This window comes from Anser cygnoides, chromosome 4 (genome assembly GCF_040182565.1).
Source record: "Anser cygnoides isolate HZ-2024a breed goose chromosome 4, Taihu_goose_T2T_genome, whole genome shotgun sequence".
Classification (NCBI taxonomy): domain Eukaryota; kingdom Metazoa; phylum Chordata; class Aves; order Anseriformes; family Anatidae; genus Anser; species Anser cygnoides.
The window spans coordinates 40,092,081-40,113,889 of NC_089876.1; the positions used below are offsets into that span (position 1 = coordinate 40,092,081).

The 21,809-nt window shown below is 34.9% G+C and overlaps 1 long non-coding RNA gene across 4 annotated transcripts in view; it reads right to left on the reverse strand.

Moving 5' to 3' along the window:
* LOC125184113 (uncharacterized) overlaps positions 1-21,809 on the reverse strand; it is a 301,133-nt gene that overhangs the window by 210,586 nt on the left and 68,738 nt on the right. For 3 of the 4 annotated variants that reach the window (XR_010831123.1, XR_010831125.1, XR_010831124.1), the window contains one exon: positions 20,406-20,553. This is a non-coding gene — a long non-coding RNA (uncharacterized lncRNA). Of the gene's footprint in view, positions 1-5,935; positions 6,183-20,405; positions 20,554-21,809 lie in introns of all 4 variants that reach the window. The other variant, XR_010831122.1, reaches the window with a different exon arrangement.

Sequence of the window (21,809 nt, forward strand, 5' to 3'; positions counted from 1 at the left end):
AAAGACTTATCCAGGAAAAAGGATCTATACCAGCCCTTCTTTTTGAGGAGCTCTCTCTGGCAACTGTTGCCAGAGCACTCAGGCATTTCACAGAGAGCATTTCACTCGGGCAAATCCACTGGAGTATTTCTGTATTGCCACCCATCTAATGTGTCCATTTACATCTTTGCAGATATTTAGATACTATAGTTTTCCTGAAGACTGGCTTCTATACTCGCTTTGCACTACAATAAACAACACAGATCACCCCTGAAGCAGACCTGCAAACAGGAGGAAGTCATACTTCCACCAGCCTTTACACTCTTGTCAAACAAGTTTCTGCAAAAGAAACCTGACCAGCTTTCCCTGTTGTGTGGCACCGCAAGCTTTGACAGTCATCTCAGGAGGGCTACTGTGAGCATAAGCCTATGGAGGACACAGTAGCAGAAGTACGTAGCAGCTGCTTCCAGCGGTTGCAGCATCATGTACGTGTTAAATGTGTGCAACATGAGGCACACGGTCCTGCAGCACAGAAAAGCATATCAGCTGTGGCTGCCTTACCCCTGCCAATCCGCTAGGCCTTGCAATACTGTCTTGTTCTTGGTACCATTGTTTAATATATGGCAACAAGCGTTCTTTTCAGAGTTGGTTTCCTGTCAGCCCATCCAGCTGAACAGTCATATTTTGTGTCCAGTGTAGACCAAAAAATTATGGGATGAAACAGAAGTGGAAGAAGAAACACAGGTAGCCATTACATGGTACTGGGGCAGCCAAGGTAGCTTGCATTCTGCATTTTAGTCTCTTCAAGTCTAGATTGGGGTTTGTTAGCTGCTATAAAATAGTTTATATTAAAAAGTTCCAATCGTCCCATCAGTAAGGCTACAACCTATGCCTATACCTGCTGATGGCTTGCCTCTATACATTTGCTGGTAGGTTAGGATGAATGGCTTAGGACAAATACAAGCAAAACAAAGTAGTAGAGCTGAATTCAAAACTATGGTTCTTCTACTATCAAGGTAATTTTATTTACTTCAACTACATTGCAATACAATCAACTTGTTTGCTTGAAATTTTACTGCAAGTATTTAACTATTTTCATTTCAAAATCTTAAGACCTTCTGAAATGAAAATCAATGAATCTGTATCTAAAATACGTTACAAGAGCAATAAAGCTTGTTCAAGTCAGAAATATTTCAACAAAGCATTTCTTGTTTGAAAAGATGGCTTTTTGCTACATACAACTTCATTTTTAAGCAGTTTCTCAATTCCAGAACTGTGGCTTCTTAGAGATGTTAAAAGTAAATATTGCATAATGGTTACTTGAGACATGGGAGATTTTTATTTTTCTCCTCCAGAGCTTTACAGACATAACAGATTTATAGAAATAGATGTATAGAAAACTAGTTCATAATCACCAACATGATACTACTGTGATAATGTAAAAACAGAAAGATTTTCCCTGAGTCTCCTGGATCTATGGTTAGTCTGCTTAATATGAATATACTCAGGACACAGAAGAACATATTCTATCCTAGCTCAGCAGTTATGTTATTCATCCCAGAGATACCAACAGACTGAATAGGTGAAAACTTTATGGTCAATACATCCATGTTTGTGAGAACCTACTAAAATCATTTGTTTGACCCTAGCGTGGACTACCAAATAACGGGAAATTCAATTCCCAAACAAATGAAAAAAAAAAAAGATAATAGCAAACTAAAATTTCAAATTGTGGGGTTCTGGATTGTGAAAGGTAAATTTTCACATTGGTATATGCAGCAAATCTTTTATTTGACAAATTAAAATGTTTCAAAATACAAACACAGCTAAATCAAATAAGATGCTTTTGTACAGCTTGAAAACAGTTTGGCTTCTATGAGTTTATAGAGGATTTTAAAACTTTATTTGTTTTTAATTTATTAAAATAAACCATATCTCATTTGAGGTATGCTTTTGACATTGGACATAGATATTAGTAAGTTTGCATAAGTTGAATAAACTTATGATTCTACTGACTTGACATTTAGCTATAAAGCCAGAACTAGGGACACAATCCTCTCACTGCATTACTACGGTGATGTTAGACTTTGATTATATCACCATAATTCTAGTCAAGCATACCTTATTTTGGATGCATTAAGAACTGTTTATTTTAATTCTATTCCTTTATTAAACATACCAAGTTGAATGACCTTTGTTTTGATTTATTTTCAGCAGCTCTCAAAAAGAATTCCTGAAAAACAGCAGCGGTTATCCTTAGTTAATTCACTGAAATTCATCGTTCTCAAATACTGGACAACCAGTATAGCTAGTCAGTCAATTTTGTTATGGTGAAGTTCCAAATGCGAATGGACTTATGTATTTTAGGTATTAATCTATAAAACCTCAAATAGTATTTTCTCTTTATCTACAGCTTTTTTACTGAACAATTTCCTGCTGCATAGAGATAGTGTAAGTTTTTACATCCTTACTTCAATAAAATAAGACTTTTTAGTTGAATTCTAAATTAGGTTAAACCTGTGCAATACATTGTAAGATACATAGCAAAGTTGACATGGTGGCAAACAAGAATGCTGTGGCCTCACTGGAGAGACACCGATGGCTGACAGTAGTGGTAGTAGAAATATTTGCCTTTACATAGAAGACTTTGGACTAAAAAAAAAAAAAATACAAGCAGTAGAAACTTACGGAGAATAGTCATTGGGAACTATTCTAGCTGGAACTATCCAGCTTACAACCTGGATATTAGTCAAACAACCACATCAGATCATGAGTAAACAATGAAGTAAGATTGCTACTCAGTTCTTCCCAACCTACACAGGACTTTCTTGATAGAAAATCAGAAGTGTAGTAGATAATTGAGTCTCTTTGCAAAGTGCAGCCAGGACTTTTAACTTCAATACTGTAATTTCAAGAAGGAAGAAAAAAAAAAAAAAAGGATATTACCTTAACATACTTTAAAACAGTGACCTGAAAACCTGGAGAAAATAGGACAGGAGAGCTCTTTTACGTTTCTTTTTTCCTCTTTGTTATTGGTAGCATTTTTATTTTTTTTTTAATCTATTTGGGACATTCATCTGCCAGATGAGATGTTCGCAGCACCCAGCAGGATATCTCCAATTGAATTAAAGTAAAGGGTTGATATAGAGTGTAATTGATCCTGAACTTGATCTGTCAAAAATTCATTGGATTCTTTCATTTAAATACTGTGGGTTTTTTCTTCAGAATGATGAGTATTCATATTTTTATCTAACATTATAACTATTTTTTTGTTGTTGTTTTAACTTAGAAAGAAGACAAAACCCCACAAAAATCTCATCTGTTTTATTTTGTCTTGGCATCTGTTATTGGCATTAACTAACTCTGAAGAATCCAATCAAACAAAACAAAAATATCCACAACTACAAATTCGTTGATTTGAAAAAAAACATTTAATAACCATACTTTAGAGTTATTAGATTTTTTTTTTTTATCCTTATGCCCTAGTCTTTCATATTTCATAAGAGCTCACTTCAGGATATAAAACTATCAGTTCAGCACATATCTTCTTTTCCTATTTTGAGGTTAGAACTCTTGTCTGTTTTTAACTTACAGAAATGAAGATTAAAAAAAAAAAAAAGTTTGAGAGGGGTTTGGGACCTGGGGGAGCAGAAATCTATTCCTTTTACTCTCACAAATGCATCTTTTGTTAACTTTATAAGTAAAAAACATAGGGTCATGCGATTTGACTTTTAAAAATAGTCATTCAAGCCCCAGTGCATCTACTTAAAGTTCATTACACATGAAACTGTAAATGAACACAAGAACTGACATGAAGTGACACACCAACTATTAGATCAATGTTTGGATTAAAACATGCGAGATAATGAGCGCATTTTTCAGTACCTCTAGTTGGAAGCTCAAAGCAAAGCTGAAGCCCTTACGATTAGTCCCTACAAGCACATATTAAATGGGCTAGTTTCTCTCCTGAAGGACACTGTTTCTGTTCATGAAGGCTGGTAGCATGAAATGAATGTGCTCAGAGAAGTGACCCTGAAAGTTTGGGAGTCAGTACACACACAAATTCTCAAAATGCATTTTGAAAGCCTATGAAAATTACCTCTACATTTGTAGTGCCTATACACACACATCTCAAGGCAGACCACCTCCACTAAGTACTTCCAGCCTGCCCTCAGTAGGGCCTAAATCTTCTGGGAGAAAAAGGTCCTCTGAACTCTAACAAACTATTTTAGACATGGTCTAGCAGATTAGTTTCCCTCCCACACATTGCATTTTATCTTCAAGGTTTATTTGGCAAGTTCATTCTCTAGATAGGTTTCCTTGAGAGAAGTTTCAGAAATGCTGTTCATAGGGGTAATTTGAGGACAGATTAATAGCCCTGCTTCTTATTTCTTCTTTCTCTTTTTGTCTAGAAATACAGTCTATTTCACAGAGTGCTAAACATCAAAAAGAGAAGTTCTGCCTTTGTTATTCATTTTTAAGAGCAAGACCCTTAATTATCCTGGCTCTCTTGGACTTTCATTAGACATTCACATTGACATCTTAAGTGAATGTAGAATCTTTGGCTTAAAAGCCAATGTACTAGCCCAAAAGACAAAATATCGAACAGACTAAACGTGTAAAATGTCTTTTTAGGTATGATGCAATCAAAGATATTAATACTCAATCTTTAGACCTGAGTGATAGCTTTAGTATATAGGGTAAAAATGGCAAAAAAAAAAAAAAAAAAAAAAAAAGTAGCTGTGGTACAAAAACCACTGCAGATCCCAAAAAGAAACCTATTTCCTGAGTTGGAATTGAAGCTTACATTACTTTGCTTTGACACAGTCACCAGTTTTCCATGCAATCAAATTTGCTTTGAACAAGTATAGGTCCATGAAGTAATGTTAGCATAACATGAGCTTATCAACTATTTTAGACCTAAAAGGCCATGTTTCTGCTTATTTTGCAGAGAAGTGTTGATCTGGGTGAGTCAATTCTATTTATTGGCAAGGACTCTAAAAACTGAATGCAGCAACATTTGGTGTTGAAATAATTAGGATCTCTGAATCTGTATGATGGTCCTTTAGCATCAACGGGGGTTGGGGGGGGGGGGGGGGGGGGCTAACCAGAACTTTCTCTTTGCCCTTTCTCTAGAGAATCAGAGAGCTCTGAAATGCCCAATATTTGGTGTTAGTGATATATCTACAATCAAGGCCTAAGGGGGGGGGAGGGGGGGGGGGAGCGATTGCACTGTCCCAATACTGTGAAAGATGGCTATGCCCAAGATCATTGCCAAAGTTATTCTCTAAGTCAAATTCTCTGTGCTCAGAGAGCCATAAGAAAAGCTACCCACTGAAGCAATGAATTCTATGCAGCATACAGCTGAAATTTTGAAGGAATTGAATAGCACTACAGGATACTGAAGCAGCAACACAGGGGTTAAACTGTAACTATAGTTGCAAGCTTCAGTGTACTTCAAGGTGAGCACATTTTTCCATGGTCAAACATATCAAGAGCTGCTCACTAGGAAAATAAATGAGGTAACACCTTGGTCTGAATTATAAGCATGGCTAATGACAATCCTGCAAAGGTCTCTTTCAGAGTTGTAATTAGCTCTGAACTCAACTGGAACCTTGTGGCTTCTCTCAGACAATGTTAAGAGATGCAGCCTCTAAACAGACTTCAGGCAAATGAAAAACAAACGCAGTCTTATATTTCAATGAGTCTGCAAATGAATTCCAAATTTCAGGAGCTTGCAGCAGAGTAATTGAAGTCACAGCTATTTTAAAGATTCTGTAATTTAGCATCGTATAAAATAAGCATCTGTATTTAGGATTTTTTCCCCTTCCTTTTTATATCATAAAAGGAAAGTGTGTTTTACCTTCATTAACCACCTTTGAAGGAAATAAGATAAACTCCATCACTCTCAAGAACACGACTTTTACCACACAGATTAAAACAGTCTGAATGTTACCTCGTTCTCTTTATAGTCTGCTTTACAGCTCCCCAGGTGATCTCATTACTACACACCACTGAACTATATCTGCATGTCATTAGGTGTAGTTTAGCTTTCCAGTCTCTAGAGGTCTCTGCATATCGTGTTTTAGTTCACTGACAACTCTGCAGGAATTGCATCTTGAAGGTGAGGCTGAAGAACTGCATGAGAAAGGTCTGCTGGCACCACATCTGACTGACAGTGCTGTCATGAGAATTTAGCTCTCCTAGTAATTTATAGAAGCCAAAGAGAGAGAGAGACTTATTAGAGCATGAGCTAATACCAGTATTGCACAAATAGGAACATTTTATTTTTTTCCTTAGTTCATATAATCATAGCCTTAACAATCAGCTAGAAATAGTTGAATTTGGTGATGTGCAAGCATGGCTGCTAACCTCAGCTGCCAGAAATGCAATTTTATACTCTAACACTGGCCACACCTGAGTATTAATTGCTTTCCTTTCATGGTTTACAATTTGGGGGGGAGTTCCTCTTTATGATTTTGCTAACTATAAGGTGTTTCCTATAATTTCAGTGTAGATGCAGTTTCTGGATATATCACAAGTGCCTTCTACCTCCACCTGTGCTCTCTTCTCTTGTCTAGAAGCCTGCATTCTGGCTATTGAATATGTCTTTACTGATTGACTCTGTGTTGATGTTTGTATCCATAATACAGGATATTAATCCATAACAAAGTCCTCTCAATACCTCACACCAGTTTTACATTCAGAAATTAATCAACTCTGTGGACAGATCAGACAGACAGAAAGACAGACGGAAAGAACACCTGCAACTACTCATGGACGTTTCTGATTGATTCTCAAGACCTTTTTCAGGCATTGTGGCCCTCAGTAACCACTCCACATTACTGACACAAGTAACTTGGCAAAAGAGGTAGTTGCTAAGGCAGCCAAATTCAAAGAATAACAGAGACCAGAAAAGAAAAAAATGTTGCAGATTCAGCTTCTACAAATATAGGAAAGAAAGGTGGCATTTAATTTTATTATTTTTCATGTAGGCTACCAAAAACATTACAAGGAGATGGAAAACTTAGATGAGCCCACTCTTATATTGTGGTTTAAGAAATTTTAATAGACTTCTAAATAATGAATTCTTGTGAAAGTAATACTAGTTCTTCGAGTGTCTTGTCCACCCTAGATTGCTGCTTGGCCCTCAGTTCTGCTCGATGCTAACCAATGTGCAGGTGACTGAATTCTTGTGGTAAACTATGTGCCTGTTTTCTTTTGATTTCTCTTTGGTACTCAGAGGCAAAAGAAGGGCACTATAACAGTTTGCAGAGAAGAGAAAGACACATCTCTCAATAGCTGTAGTTTTCTGACATGTAGCAATTATTTACTCTGAGTGTTAGTCACATGGTTCCCACTGCTGGTGAACAGTAGGCAATAAAAATAGGTGTTAAATGACAATTGTCACAGAAGAAACCCAGAGCTGGCCTATCATTTTATTTTGAAACTTCCAAATAGAAAAATGGCTATAAAAATATACTAACAAAATCTTGCTTTTAATGCCTTCATAAATACCTAAAACCTCAAAATATAGTATTAAATGTTGCTGAAAAGAGCTGATGTACCACAGTTGTCACAGCAGATATCTCTGTGGCAAAGCATTTGGTCCTACTATGAATACACTTCAGTAATGCCAACTACATTCAATAAAGCATATGTGTTTCAGCTGAAGAAATCCAATTCATCTGACAACCCTACAACAGCTCACTCTTTCACAAGCTCTCTCCCTTCCACCTCTCTCTTTTTTTTTTTTTTATTTTTTTCCAGCAGGCAATCACAGTTGATTTTGTTTTACCCTGAGAACTACATTTCCTCCATACTGACCAAGTCTCCCAATCTTCAATCTTTGAAACTGTCATTTCCCCACTTTCAAAAGAGAAAAAAATAATAATTCATAAGACTCCAATGTCTTCTAAGCCTCTTTCTAATCTAAGACAGTTATTCCTCATGAATTCTGCACAAAACTTAAGCCCTGACATTTGCTTCTCACAAGTGTGTTGGCTATTTTTTAGGCAAAAGTGCAAGCCACAAAAAGCATGTTTAAATTTCACAAACATGCATTCTACTTGTCTTACTTGTACTATGTATAAGTATTCCACAGATTTTTGTTGTTTAAAATATTAAGATAACCTGTACACATTTCTTAAAACACTATTTCCTATAAAATTTAGTTCTCTGTAAGCATGCCTTTAGAACATACAGAATACGATGTTTGAAGCTTTTCACTTTTCAGGCTCAAATTTCAATAGAAAGCACTCTATTCGTTTCATCTTTTAAAACATAATTTGGAGTACATTTTGGTAGACTTGATTTTCAATGTCTTTAATGCCTGATCACACTTCTCCAAGGATGCTGGGAGAAGGGCAGAATTTAACCTAGATGTATCTCATCTTTGAATTGTATAGCTTAAGAAACACAACACCTATTCAGAAAATCATTCTAATTTTCCAAGCCTACCAGGTGGCTCCACAATTTCAGTGATAGAGAATGATTTTAGCAATTTCTATTAACAAGCAACCTCATGTTTGCAAAAGAAAAGATTCATGCTATTAATACAGTGTTAATGAGTTCACAAATTTATGTTATTTATTGTTAGCTGGAAAACTCTGCCTCTAACATATACACCTCTTATAACAACTTACAACTGTAAGTAGGTTACCCAGTAGAATAATCAATAAGAAATTTGCTCATACCATAATGAAAAATGAAGAAATTAAAAATTAAGAAACTGAGCATATAAAAAAGGAAAGGCTTATGTTCATCTTGTATAAATTCATGAAATTGAAAATAACAAAACCAAGAATTCTTAATTCTAGGTAGAGACTGATGTTTAATGTTACACATAGCATTTGCAGCAGCGTCAAAAAGTCATCCACATCACCGCTTTTAGATTGTAGCAGGATTTTTCAGCCACCCAGGAGTGTTCACATTACACAATATTTAAGCAATTCTGTCCCACTTAAAGTGGCTGTTCTGGCAAAGATATTGTCAGAAGAACCCAAAAAGTGTTGTACAATAAAAATCATCAGTTGCTATACATGTGAAATCATTTATTTTCATTGTGATATATTCTGTGAGCATATACAACTCTGTCAAAAATCCTTGCTCAAAGGTTTGCAAGGCAAAGAGGCCAATATCTGTATTGACCCTCAGCTGGCCTGCTGGGAGGAAATCAGGTGGGATGTACTTATTTTTAATAATGGAGTCGCAATAACTGTAAAGCATCTTGAATTACAATTTGACAGCAAAAGAAAGTAACCTTACTTATTACTTTTATGGAATCCCTAAAACAGAAGGCAGCTATGAGGTGCTGTATGAGACATTAGTGAAACTGGAAGCAGAGATGGAATTGAAATCTAGGAAACTACTCTATAAATGTAAGAGAAATGTAGACCCAACATTTTGATATCAACTATTTCAGATCCATTAAGAGCAAAAGGATAAATTATCACATTTTTCTTTTTAAACAAATACATTTATTCTGAAACATATGGCATAAATTTTGATGATGCCATGAAGTTCTTTCAGGAAGACCTTGAGTATGAAGGTAATAATACCTAGTAGCTTGAAGAGAACAAGAAGATTGATATGTTTAATCAGATGTTATCACAGTCCCTGTCCTATTGAAACATTAGATAGTAGTTTCTAGTTGCAAGGATTTTTTGTAACTATCTAGTTGTTGAGTGGTTAATATAAAATATCCCAACTTGGTATACGTCTCTGGAAATTTGTTTGTTATTCTCAGTCTTTGACAACAGATGACATTTAGAGATGAGGAAAATCCTCAGTATTGTCTAGTGTGAAATACATGGCAAAATTGGTCTTAACAGTGACAAAGAACACTTGAATTTGTTTACAGATCACACTTGGTTTTTGAAAAAGTGATCTAATAATTTGCTTTTCAAATTTTTCTTTACACAGGTGGCAGGTATCTGTCCTATCTTAAGTGATAAAAGAAAAAAAATCTTATCCCTGTGTCTATTCCACAGTAGATCAGTACTACAATTTTGATCTATCAACTAAATATTCTGTAAATTCTTCATCTCTGATAGACTTCAGACTTTTTCCATCAATGTATTTCTCTGCATAACCAAACAGATATAATGTACAATAAAAAAAAAAAAAAGAAAAAAAAAGAGAGAATTCCCCATTCATGACATTTTTACTGGACAAATAATAAATCCCACAATGTTTTTGTTTGTTTGTTTGTTTAACAAACAGTGAAAAAGTAGTATATTGCAAAGAAACTGATGATGCATTTCCCAGAATTATAACATTATTGTTACTTTAGGACAGCTTTTTCCATGTTTAATAGCTTTTTCCTCTAGAAAAATCATGACCCCAGCAATAGTAACCTCCTACCATTGGAGGGAGCCAACAGCACTTGTTCAGAAATTCTCTTTTAGAAGTCTCTGGTTTGAAGAACTCAACATTTTCAGCTCTCACAGCAATTGAATTTTATACTAAAATGCCACACCACAGCCTGCTTTTCAGAATAAAGACTAATTCTAAAAATTAATGGCCTGTTCCTTATGATACAAACTGACTACACATATTTTGAAGTATTAAAGGACATTCATTAAGCTTAAAGCAAGCTATATTTGGTGTTTATTTTATAATAAGCAGCAAGTTTGCTTTATAAAGTTACAACGTATGCCTTTTGTTTTTTGAATACACAAAAAGTGTGTTAAATATTACATTTTTTGAGTTGTAATTTAAATCAAAATTCTGCCCCATCATCTTATTTTACTTTACAGTTTAAAAGATTACTACCAAGAATAAAGTAATTTAGAAAAGTGTTTCACTGTATTTGGATTTTTTTTAATGGTGTTTATTTTTTCACCAAGATAGTACGTAAAACGGTATCTAATCTTTGTATGGTTATCACAGAGATAGGGAACAAGATACCACAATATTGGCTGTACCTTCAAAAAATAATTACTGTCTTGTGAAACGACACAAATAAGAACAATTGAGGACTCACATCCACCATTTGGATTTTTTTTTTTATAATTTCATTTTTTTTTTATAATTTCATTTCCTTCTAAATAGCATGCAATTAAAGAAGGCCAAGAAAAACAGAAAGTAAGTTAACATAAGAAGTACCAAGGCTTTGCTCTAAATATAATTCAATTGTCAGTTTGTGACCCTAGTCAAAATCAGAACAGAATAATAAATTTCAGGTTATATTCCCGTTTGTAAATATTTAACCTACATAACTTAAAATAACTTTCATAGGTTTGTTTGCTTGTTTATTTTAAATCTTTAAAGTGTTTTCCATTTGCAGAAGGCTAGGTTATACCCTGGCCTGTGCTTGCATATAGAGAAATAAGGAAGACTAAAACTTCTGTAAGATTTCTGGGCATACTGAAATGGCAAAAAGTATCACTAGGCTCTAATCTGAGTCTTAGCACTGGTGGGTAGTACATAAAGTATGACTGATTTTTAATGCAACCCTTCAGGTTGGTCAACTTGTCTATGAACCATTCTGTTTTTATCCATTTTGAATTAATTTTCCCTTGCCAAATAGGAGGAAAGGATTACATTGCATTAGAGTCTCCCAGAAAAGATACTTTGCCTTCATAATAGGCATATTTTTTTCCTAAAATTTTCTATCTGTGAATGGCATAGCCTCACACATGTAACAGTATCATTCCCCAAAATGCTACAAAACTGTATGTACAGACTTGATTGTCAACTAGTTATCATAAGTGGTCAGAAAGGGTTTTGTTATTCTATGACCATATTTAACATCGGGAACAGTAAACATCGCAGATGATTCTGCACCCCACATACCTGCTACTGAAAGAACTGTGCAGAGCAGAAAAAGCAGTTGGTTTTGAGCTCCCAATTGTGTGAACTCCAGAAAAATATATCATGAAGATCTTACAGTTTAGGAAAAAGACCAAGATTTTTTGTGGTTTCTACAGCAGAACCCATGTTCTGAATTAAGCTTTTTATGGTACTATATACCAATATTTTCTTTGAACACAAAGAGTTTGCCAACCAAAGCCGTAAATGCAAAGGGTAAAACATTGTTCTCCTGTGATCACTGATTACTCTCAATGACTAATGTGATACTATAGCATCTCTCTGTAGTACCTTGCTCATTTGAGCTACTTTGAGTGTTTTTATTTCTCTCTACATAACCATTTAATCAAGATAGGAAAGGTTTTTCAGTCAGGTAAAGTAGGCAGTCTATATTCATTTGTTTTTTGGTTGTGTGCGGTCATCCTCCCCCCTGCCCCAAGTACATTTTAGAGCTCTGTAGTAAAGAAAAATGCTTAGAAGTCCAGTGTACCTGCTTTTCTAACACTATGTGATATTTGAAGACATTTTTAAAAATGTTAATTAAATCTTAATGTCTGCTATTCTTTTAAAAGCCAATACAACCATCAATGAAGGCAAAGTTAGCAAGCCAAAGACCAATTGCTATAATCTATTCTTTGAATATTACATGACAACACACTGTGGTTATATGAAGGCATACAAGCTTTGGGCAAATGGTTTCTTTAATAATTTAAAGATTTTTCAAATTACTATATCCATGTGGTCCTTCTGAGTATATAAATTAGAAAAGTAAGATAATGAAAACATGCTTAACTTATAATGGTATTTCTCAGACTGAATCTCTCTTTTGAGCCAACCCATTTAAAGAAAAGAAAAAGAAATATAATCAAGGGCACTTTTTCATCAAATTATTACTTTCCCCCAAGACTTATTTAATTTTAATTATGTAATAATGTGCTTAATAACAAGAATTGGGTTTTAATGAAAAAATTGTGAGGAAAAAAGGCTTTAAGGGGGATGTTCAAATTCATTTTAATACTAAATATACATACAGCATGTAATGCTGTTTTACTTCACAGCCCATAGCAAAAGAATCTCTTCCAACAGTGCTTCTCATTTTCTTCGCGTAAAAGATTTTTGCATTTGAAACATTCACAGAGATGCATAAGAGAATTCTTACAAGCACAGGAAAAAAAAATCATTGTCATTTTACACATAATGGAAAAGTTCCAAATGCATTTCACTTGTTACTTCTCATTCTATCTGATACCCGCCCCCCCAACACACACACATGTATGTCACAGTTAATTTCCGTGGAGTGTAGGAATTTCTGTTGCTACATGAACATTAGCAGAAAAAAAAAAATAGACTCCATTTGAAGGTATTATAGCACTAAGTGGCTTAGGTGTTTGGATTCCATGGCAAAGGAGCAGACTGAGAACCTGAATAGGACATGGGAGAATACTTAATGATATCTTACATACAGGGAGAGATGCAGGGGAGGAGGCCTGGGATATATACCAGTTGCAATTATAAAAACTACACAGGAAGAATCCTTCCACACCACCACATTGCTGGAAAAATGAAGCAGCTGGTTCAGGGTTTGGTGGAACACAAAGAGACACAGAATCTGTGTCACTTTCAGTCATGCTCTGAAACTGGACATAAGGAGAGGAGAGGAGCTGGGGGCCGTGACATTGGCTGACAGGGAGTTAAGTGCCACGGCTTACGCAAATGGGCTCTCAACTTGCTAGATAAGCTTGACTGAATGATGATACTCTCTGCTGCCTTACCAGTTCTGTGTACTGAGCTTGGATTTACAATAACTGCCACGAAGACAAAGCACGCGTAACTGAGCAGAGACACAACAGAGGAGTATTGAAAAACAATAGCAGTGAAGCTGAGAACAAGTCAATTTTCATGTGGCTTTAGGAAACTTGATCAGCATTGACAGTTCTATCAGCGATGAGATAAAAAGCAGATAAGCCTCAGGAACAACCATGCACCCAAGCAAAAAATAAATAAATAAATAAATAAAAAATGAAGCAACGGACTGATAAAAACATTATGTTTAGTACTGCAGCACAACTTTAACAAACTAACTCACCAGTAGGATTTTTCTTTGTGATGAAACCTTTAACAAATTTATAAAAGCCAAATATATACCAGCTTTTCCCTTCTACCCCTTTCTGCTTTCTACTCTCTGAATTCTGTAATGTTTAAATAAAATAGAAAAATCTCAAAATCCAGTGGTAAAAAAAAAAAAATACTTATTTTTGCGAGCTGGTTCTGTTTTCTATTCCTTCTTCTCACAATGTTAAAATAAACAAACAAACAAAAAACAACAACAAAAAAAAACCAGCACTTGTATCCAGTAATATCTGCAGCACAGCTGAAGTACATAAAATTTGCATATGGGTTACTTTTCACATAGATATTTACCTGTAAGCATAGGTGGAAGATAACTTTATAGCTCCCTGACAAAGAATTATCTAACGGAGAGATATCTGCAGTGTATCTACACTTTTTTTTTTTTTTAATACATTCCCTAAAGCTGCAGGGTTAAGAAGTAATTTTAGTGAAAACGATCAGACTTGAATGTACCTATAAAGTAGATGCATTTATATGAATGAAATTACTGGGTCTGCCATTTCCTCTCTCTTCCAATTCTTTCCATTTTCCCTTTTTCAGATGTCCCTTTCATTCTGTCCTGATTCCCAGCCTCACATCACTTACGGCTTTTGCACAGACCTTGCTGGTTTCCCAGCCTGGACTCAATGACAGTTTTAATAATTAATAAAAAGGTTATTTTTCTAACTCAGTTTAAATGAATTAGACAAATCATTTGCCTGAAAGGAGAACATGGTGCTTCAAAATTTATAATTCTGAAGTACAGACAGAATAGATTTCAGTCCTGAGAATACAAATACGTATTATTCAATATTATATCTTTCTGCTATTTGAGATATAAACAAGTGACAGCATTGGCTGTTTACTTATCAATAGAATGCCTGTCATAAGCTGTGTTCCTCTCACCTGTGACAATATGACAGACAACTTTCAATAGTCAAGTGCCTCAGAGAATATACTATTCAATAGTACATACGATAAAATTTAGGTGGGTATCTGTAATACCTGAAGAAGTGTTGCAGTCAACCACAAATGCACTGAAATCAGCATGAATTCCTTTTTCCCAATCCCAATGATAATTCTAAGAAGCTGGATATATAAGGTCCCTTATAGTTCAAGTGGTGTATGCCAATGTATTTCACATATTTAACCTCATGGCTTATTTTGAAAACATGGTATTCGAAGAAAAAAAAAAATGTAGACATTTAAGAATATAAACACAAGGGAAAAATAGAATATAGATGTTTTTTACAGGGGGGAAAAAAAAAAACTATAGAGGTCTTGTGTTGAATTGTTCCATTATATCAGTGCAAGTTTTCTATAGATTTGTTCTGTTTGTCGTCATTCCTTAATGGAAAATCCTTGTCAGTAGATGCTTAAATGTCACACAGTATCTGATCTGAAATTTTATCAGTAAGCACTGTGCAGCTGATGTTGAATTATTGCATCTTTGCTATCAAGATACCAGATGATACTATCATTCACTGTGCACTCAAATTTTTCAGGCCAGTTGAGCATTGTATTTCCCATTTGCAATGTGCTTGTGACTGTACCACCATCTTAGTACTTATTTTCTCTACTTCTGCATATCCTTATACAATACGTTAAAATGTCACTTGTTGTGTATCTGTCCCCTATGTCCTTCTCTGACATTCTGAAATGTCCTATCAAAATAAGTCAGACTTCTCTACTGAATTAATAATTCATATATGCATTTTGCAGATTTGGTATCAAACCAGAAGGATGAAGGGAATCACATTCCTCCTTTGTCACAATCCCTAAATGCACACTATTATGCAAGCTATGTCAGATAAGGAGAAAATCTCAAAAATACTTCAGTAAAATGCAATTTAAAATATGTGCAAACTTTCTGATTTTAAAGAAGAAGAATGGAGAGTTATATTCTCATGCAAGTCTGTAACAGCTCCTGTAATCATTAACAGTACATGCACCACCATAAACATAATTTGTACTATATTTAGCACTTACAAGAGCTTTTATCTAGCAATTTCCTGTGGTTTACACACTGACACTAGAAATTTTATTATGGAGTTCTTCAGAAAATTTTCAGATACATTTAGAAAGATTTGATTATAATAAGAGATAGAATTGTGAATGCTTAAGGCATTCCAGAGAAGCAAAATAAAAAAATATTCAAACTTCTTAAAAATAAGAATTATAAGATGAACATTTTTCACACCAAACAACTATGAATCAAGCTCTATAAAAAATTAACGTCCCCACAGCTAGTCTCTCTGAATGTGGTTTGGCATGACCATTCTGTCCCACTAGATGGTTTGTTCTACATCCCAGTAGAGCATCATGTCCTCTGGTACACTATACACAATATTCAGTTCTACTTTATACTGTTTGGATAGCACTTTTCATAAAAATAGCTTTCCACAAGTTTACCTCAATACCAGTTACAATGCTGCACCCTTCATAGTTATGGCACTAGGCATTAAGAATGTAACAGCTGAGAGAAGGCCCATTCAGAGTGTTTATCACAAAACAGAGATTAATAGAAGGTGTCAAACCTAAAAATGCTGTGCATGAATCTATATATAATCGTGTATCCAGTATGAGAAATGAATTAATGTATAGATCTTAAAATATTACTTGAGAATATGGATTTATTTGGGAGTGGTAGAAGCTTGAACAAATAATGATGAAAAGACAAAGAACTGAAAACCAATTTCCACTGCACAGCCTGTACACTCATAATGCCTCACATTTTCAGTGAGTTTGCAACTACTGCTAGTACACCACTTAGTAAAAGAAGAAAGCAATCAAAATATGTACCCTACACTGATAAATTTCATTCCAAACTCAAGCACAGTAACAGACTATCACATATGATAAAATCTAGTAACAGAAATGATGTCAATACATGACATGATTCTACATGTAACTAATACAAAATACAGTACTCCTAAAAAACCGAAGTGCTAGTAAAGTGCTACAATCTAGTCAGAACAGAAGACTTGATGTAGCATTGTAATAATCCATCCCCATAGATCACAATAATTGTGTACTGGGGATGATGCGTCCTACGAGGATAAATAACATCAGAGGTAATGCAAAATGCATGAGTCCACAGGACCAGATGGTATGCACCTGAACATGTTGAGAGCCGGCCAATGTCATTGTGAGAATTTTCTCCATAGTTTTTAAAGACGCTTCAATATAATGAAAATGTAACTGTCTCCCCAGGGTAAACATACTCTCTTCCTTTTCTCACAGTTAGTTCCTATTCTTATGGTTCCTAAAATTTTCTTAATATAGGGAGATTAATTTCTAAATGCAGTTTTATAAAATGTTGTCTATATTCTGATGCTGTATTTTCTGAACATCTTAACACATAACACAGCTGTTATACAACAGGTTTCACTCAAGAAATACTTGAGTTTCAATTCATAAATTGTTTTCCTAAATACGTCAGGATTGAAATATCAAAGTCTTCAGCTTAAATATACACCTGAATTAACAAGTCATGTAAAATAGCGCCAGTCAAATACCCCAGGATAGCCTCTTTATCAGTTAAATATGCAATATTGTCAGCAAAGTGAAGTGTCTGAAAATTCAACTACTGAAGTATCCCATTATTATTTAAAAAACAAACAACAAAAACAGAGTCAAAAGCTTAAAAGATAAATCCCTCTGTAAGAATGAAAACTAAGCATTAAACAAATTGAGCTAAATCAGTAAAGCAGGCTGAAAAGAGAAGACTTATATCTCTGGTTAGTTAATAGAACACTCAATCTCACCAACAAGTCACTATACACAAACACTGATTTTGAAAAGTGGTATTGGTGGGCTCAATCAGCAAGCTGTGCAACTAAATCATAAAATTATAAGAACAAAAACTGGTTAAATAGAAAGGTATACGACAGAAATGGAAAAAGCCTCCCTTCACTAAAACATGTGTACCTAATTCTCCTTTAAAATGACATTTGTTATTTATGTGCATTTTCAAAATTCCACCAAAAGAAAAGAAAAAAATATGAACAATAGGCATGATAATTAAAAAACATAAGAAAAGCAAGTGTGTGCTACAACCTGATGTTATGGAGCATGATTTTCTGATGTTCTTTCTTATGCTGTCCTAAATGAAATAGCTGGTTAGCCTTTCAAATGCAACAAAAGTGAAAAAGGTGGTTGTAGGCTAAAGAAGCCTCTTTAAAGCTACTCAGCATTCTCAGGTCCCACAGATAGGCTGTAATCAAAGTGACCTGGAAAGACTGTGCATTTCCTTCTTGACCTTCAGAAAGGGGATAGTAAAAAAAAAAAACAAAAAAAAAAAACAAAAAAAAAAACACCTCAGCAGCTGAGAGAATTTTAAAAGGTTAGCTTGTAGGAGAGCCAAATGCATACTCATTAAATGTAGAAACTGTAATTTGGCAGACAAACCATGCTCTAAAGTGGTCTAACATTTCATTTCTGCAAGCTTGTACTGACTAGCAAGTCAACATTTGCATAGCTGTGAACCAGTCATAGCATGTGCCTGCCCAAACAAATAAATAAGGAACGTAAGAGGAACGATGGGTAACTAGGGCCAAAATGATAACAGAATAAAAAGTCTTCTTTGCTTTTATTGACCACAGAACCTGTCCTTCTTGGATAAGACTTTCTCACAGAAATGTTTATTTCTCCATATAAAGAAATAAGCATTACTACTCTTCCCATGCTGTTTTATAGTTTCAAATTCATGAATAACTTACTAGCTATAAGTTGGGTTAATAATCTACAGTGATATTTTTACTGACTGTCAAAATTCTAAGCTTTTCCAGGGTGCTTACTGTAAGACAAAAACTGTGAAAAGTGTTACGTGATACGTAACAAGACAGTTATTCAATACTATGTACTTTTATGTCATTCCATGTATGCTCCATAAATAAAAGTTACATGTATTATTTACTAACACCACTGTTAAACTGCTTTAAGACAAAGGCATTTGGGTATTCATTAAGATCCAGATATGAACAGGCATGAATGTTAATGACATTATTTTTTATGTTTTGGGTGATAGTTGTGCTTTGATTGATAAAAATTAGAAATCCGATTTGATGTCTGATAAGACAGTTTTAATACAGGTTTCCAGTGATCTGAAATCATGTCCTCTTAACATCAATGGATATTCTGCAACAACTGCAACTGACTCCGCTACATAATATCCCAAAATATATGGGGTGCCTAGGCTGTAATAACCTGATGTAAGCTGCCTGCTACTTGCCATTATGAAAGATTACTCTGTTTCCTGGAAAAGCCTTAAGAACTCCGCTATTGGTAGCAAGTAGCAGTGGCTGGGAATGCCCTCAGGCTACAGAAACATGTTTTCTAACCATTTCCTGAAATTAAAACTTGCTGTACTCCTTTTGTTGTTCATGATCTGCAGCAAAAATGTACCTTCATGTCAAAACAATCAGTAAGGGAATCATAAGGCTGGTTACTGCTATAGCAGTTGGTGCTCAGACCTTCAGCAATAAAACCAGCACTCATGTGGTAAAATGACAATATCAGAGACATGCTTATAATCTCCTAAAGTAAGCAAACTAAAGCATATGGCCAGTGATAGAAAATTTTATATTAATTCTGGCATCTCCTGACTTTCTAGGTTTTCATTTTACAATGCAATTGATCTTTTGACTTCTGGTGGTGGCATGTGGGAATAGACAGCTGGAAGAAGTCAGATGCTTCTCAGAGAACAAACTCAGAGAAGCTGAGAGAGCTGGGACTATTAGCCTGGAGAAGAGGAGCTCATCAATGAGTACAAATATCTGAAGGGAGGGTGTAGAGAAGATGAAGCCAGTCTGGTTTCAGTAGTACTCAGTGACAGGACATGTCTGAATAACAGGAAACATTTTTTTCACTGTGCGGGTGACAGCACTGGCACAGGCTGCCCAGAGAGGTTGTGGAGTCTGGTCTCACTCCTCAGAGATCTTCAAGAGCTGTCTGGGCATGGTCCTTGTCACCTGGCTCTGCCTGAGCTGGAGGGTTGGACCAGATGACCTCCAGAGGTCCTTTAAAACCTGTACTGTTCAGTTTAAATTACGTAAATTATTTCTTCCCTATTCATCTCATAAAGGTGTGAGCTACTTTCATTCATTTTCAGCTAAAGAACTAGTCCTCTAGCAGAGGACTTTCACCTCTGTAGACTTGAACATAACTTGAACTGCTTAAGCTGGAGCCCAATTCTTTCCTTTTGTAAAGGATCTGAAAACCCTTTAAAATACTCTAGAGAGTGAACACATTACAGTTACAAATTCCTGCTGGGTACACTTAGCTAGAACACTATTTTCCTTTCCAATTGTGTGCAACATGGACATGTTCATTCAAGCAACACTTATGGTGCAGATAGGCAGGCAAGATATCTTAGAAGGATGAAAAGCCATCTTCCGACTGCAAAGAGTTTCTCAAACCACAGTTCTGTTTAGGCAACTCTGATTATTTAATACCAGGAAAAGTATCTGCCGAAATGTATCCCCATAGATACAGACACTTACAAGTAAATATTTCTTCTCTTTGTTGCAACCAGAAGAAAAATGATGCAGCAGAAATCACATGGCTGTGTCACACTGTAGAAGTTATGCAGGAATCAGAAAAAGGCAGTAGAAGAAAGACTCAATGAAAAGAGAAATGGTGTTCCTTGCACTGTGGGGAAAAAAAAATAAAATAAAAAATTAAATTTGAAACAGAGAGCTCAACAATTAAGAAAAATGGAACTGGTCTGTTCAACCTCAGTTCTGTCTCCCAGAATAACATAGAAATCTGAGGCAAAGACAATAGAAGAAGCCAACTAGTACATATTTCTGTTCTCTAACAAGCACACAAAATTAGTAAATTACATTAGACTGAAAAGAAACCAAACCAAATCTTTAGCTCTCCTCTCTAGAGTTATGGTTTCAAAACATTTGGGATTCAAGGCTTCAAGATTTTCTCTTCATCTATATACGTATGAATTTAAAAACATACAAATTGTGTGAAAAAAAAAGAAAATAATAATAATTCTGTAAGCACCTTTCTCCACAAAGTACAGAATTGGAAGAAATAAAAAAAAAAAATAAATGCAATATTCATTTTTAAAAAATCCTTAAAATTTTATCAGTCTCTAACTAACGAAGAGTAGCTTTGACTAACAAAGATTTTTTATTATTATTATTTTCTTTTAAGTTTCAGGTGTTTTTTTTTTTTTTACCTTTTTCAGATTTCCAGTCCCACACTGGGTAGAGATCCCATATATCTCTACATATAGTACTATACTTAGTTCACATAGAGAATATACAGTTCACATAACTGTGAATGTTACATATAATATGTCTGTAAGGAGTCTGTAATTTACATTATTTATATTTTCTTTTAAAATAATACATCCGTTTATCTATCTCTGCCTAATTATGCTTCTCAATGCTTCTTTGGAACAGCACTTAAGTTTCTTTAGCTGTGCATGTGCATATGTGTGTGCATAAAATAGCAGGAGTGAAAGGATATTATAGCCCTTGCAATATCTAAGCAGTTTAAAATCAAGTCAAATTATACTTCAAAGTACATTTTGAGGACAATACATAAAGGCTAGAACTCTCAGTTTCTAAATAATAACATTTTACTGGAAACAGTTATATAGATCTAACTCCATAGTAAAAGGAACAATAGCATCATTTCTGACATAAGTAATTTTAGCTCTCCTGTGGTCAGGATTAACTTCACGGTTCTTCATCTCACTGTTCTGCCCCAGTTTATCCATTGGGAATACACTTCTGAGACCAAATACCATTCATTTATTAGCTGAACAGTGCTATTATAAATAACAGTAGAAACCTTTAAAAAGGTTTGTTTGCCATCAGCTCTTTAGGTTTGAATTCATACACTTGCATGACTTTTAACTTTGTTTTATCTTTAAACCTCAAACT